This window comes from Chenopodium album, chromosome 7 (assembly GCF_948465745.1).
Source record: "Chenopodium album chromosome 7, dcCheAlbu1.1, whole genome shotgun sequence".
NCBI classification, from domain to species: domain Eukaryota; kingdom Viridiplantae; phylum Streptophyta; class Magnoliopsida; order Caryophyllales; family Amaranthaceae; genus Chenopodium; species Chenopodium album.
This window is the reverse complement of record NC_137840.1, coordinates 59,849,691-59,852,687: the sequence shown is the minus strand read 5'-3', so window position 1 is coordinate 59,852,687 and position 2,997 is coordinate 59,849,691. Positions and strand designations below refer to the sequence as shown.

General features: G+C 33.8%; 1 non-coding gene across 1 annotated transcript; it reads right to left on the bottom strand.

The window, feature by feature from the left end:
* Positions 1-1,619: 1,619 nt before the first annotated feature.
* On the bottom strand, positions 1,620-1,725 carry LOC145641254 (small nucleolar RNA R71). The gene has a single exon (XR_014115309.1). It is a non-coding gene; the product is annotated as a small nucleolar RNA R71 (small nucleolar RNA).
* Between the last annotated feature and the right edge of the window lie 1,272 nt (positions 1,726-2,997).

Here is a 2,997-nt window from a genome sequence, read left to right as displayed (position 1 = left end):
AAATGGAAAAATGAAGTTAAAAAGTCTTTGATTTTGTATCATTTACAGATTGCAAGTAAAATAAGAAAAAGCAAGTAAAAGCCCACATTCTCACAACTCACGTGCAACATATTAAGTAAAGTAATGGGTTTTAATGTTTTGCAACCCACTAACTCAAAACTCCCAAAAGAAAGTAGCAGCGGCAGGAAGGGGCAAAAACCCACGAGAAAACCCTCTCAAATACTACTGTATAAATCACACACACGCAGAAGGGTACAGAGACACACAGGGGGGACGCAACAAGCAAGGGACAAAAGGAGGAACAGCCACTAGGCCGGCGATCAGCTTTGCGGCGAGCCGTGACTGGTGTAGCAACCCGATTACACATCAAGCAATAAGCAGCTTTCTTGTTTCCTTCCTTTAAACTTTATGCAATTGATTGATTTTGGGTTGATTTGACATGTTTAATATTAATTCTTCACCAATTAATTATGTTCTCTTAATCTCCATGTCTAGCTAAATCTCTTTGTTCTAGGTTAGAGATGTAGTCTTTTATTTTTCTATCAATGAATTGAATTATATTGTTTGGGTTTGATTTATATGAAGCAATTTGATAATCTTGTTTAATTTCATATAATTAATTTGGCCAATAAATGTATGTTTAAGGTATTGATTTATTAGCGGGAGTGAACTTTCAATACTAGTTCGTGGGATTATCAAACGTCAAGTAGTATAATTTTAGGAATAGTTATACACTTGGGGTGGTCTTATTGAATTCCTATTCTTAATGAGTTTATTTCAATTGTTGTGATCACGGAAGTAGACAGAATTTTGATTTAAATATACGTTTTCTACCTTGGGAGAGGAGATTACATGCTATTGGTAATTCGATCATTGCTACATTATATATGTTCAACCCTACAATTAGTTTAATTTCATTGTTGAGAGTAATTGGTGAAACCCGAAACCTAGAACTATTTCTCATACTTGGTTGCAACTTTAATCATATCATTTATAGTTTTAGTAGTACTTTTCTCATATTTTCTGTCGTCTAAATAATATTTTAGTTTTTTAACTTGGTAATTGAGTAGACCTCCCTGTGGATACGATACCTTGCTCACCCTATATTTACAGTAATTGACCCGTACACTTGCGGTAGATTTAGACCCGACCAAGTTTTTGGCGCCGTTGCCGGGGAGGCAATAATTCAATATCATACCATAGAAACTTTCGTGTTAGTTTAGACTTTATTTTTTATTCTGTTTTTTATTAGACCGTGTTTTTTTCATATTTTTTTTTTCTGTTAGTTATTTATTTTCTGTTTTGTGTCATTTAGAGAAAAAAATTAGCTGCTGTTATTTTCTGTTTTCTGTATTTTGCAGTCTGAAAAAATTCTTGAAAAAAAATTAGGTGCTGTTATTGAATGTCCATTAGAACATTTAGCTAATTTTCTTGAAAAATGTGATACCACTAAGATAAATGGGGTAAGTGAAGATGCTATTAGACTTAGGTTGTTTTCATTTTCACTAAGAGATAAAGCAAGAAAATGGTTGTCCTCCACATCGTCTGATCCTTTTACCACTTGGACCTCTTTATCTCAAGCTTTTCTAAATAAATTTTTCCCACCTGCTAAAACGGCTAAATTGCGTAATGATATTACTAATTTCACTCAAAATGATTTAGAGTCATTGTATGAGTCTTGGGAAAGGTTTAAAGATTTGCAACTCAATGTCCTCACCATGGAATACCTAATTGGTTACTTGTGCAAACTTTTTATAATGGCTTAAATCATTCTATTAGAAGTACTATAGATGCTGCAGCAGGTGGTGCTTTAATGAGTAAGACTACTGAAGAGGCCAATAAGTTATTAGAAGAACTTGCTTTTAATAATTATGGTTGTTCTAGTGAAAGATCAATTGCTAAAGAGTACATGGATGTATGATGTGGATGGGATTAACATGTTAAATGCTAAGGTTGATAATTCTTGATATGGGTGAGGATGTTGACGTGCCTATTATTCTTGGAAGACCATTTTTTGCTATTGCTGGTGCTGTAATTGATGTTAATTTGGAAAGTTAACTTTTAAATTTGGTGAAGAAGAGGTACAATTCAATTTGACCATATGTTTAGAGTTGATGTGCTTGATGAATTAAATAAAGAAATAATTGATTCTATTTCTAAAGATACCCTTGAAGTATGCCTAACAAGTGCAGGTACATCCCATAATGATGATATTGAGGTGTTGGAAATGGCTAATGCTTTAGAGGCATGCCCTCCATGGAAGAAAAGAGGTAATCATTTTGAGAAACTCGAGAAAGCTAATCCTCTTCCTCCTCCCTCTATTGTGCAGGAACCTACTTTAGAGTTAAAGCCTCTGCCATCACATCTAAAATATGCTTTTCTTGGTGAAAATGATTCCTTGCGATGCTTCACTATCTGATGAACAATTAGATAAACTTTTGCGTGTTTTAAGAGAAAGAAAGAAAGCAATTGGTTGGACTATTTCTGATCTTAATGGAATAAGCCCATCTGTTGCATAAGATTCTGGTAGAAGAAGATTATAAATCTGTTGTTCAAAATCAAAGAAGAGTAAACCCTAACATGCAAGACGTAGTTAAGAAAGAAGTTTTAGAATGGTTAGATGCAGGAATAATTTATTCTATTTCTGATAGTCCTTGGATTAGTCATGTACAAGTGGTACCTAAAAAAGGTGGAATGACTGTTGTGGCTAATGATAATAATGAATTAATTCCCACTAGAGCAGTGACTGGTTGGAGAGTTTGCATAGATTATAGAAAACTTAATAGTGTAACTCGAAAAGATCACTTTCCTTTGCCATTCTTAGATCAAATGTTAGAAAGAGTTGCTGGTTATGACTATTATTGTTTTCTTGATGGATATTCTGGTTTTAATCAAATTCCTGTTGCTCCTAATGATCAGGACAAAACTATAGATTTGCTTTATCTGTTCCTATGGTACATTTGCTTTTCGTCGTATGCCTTTTGGTTTATGTAATGC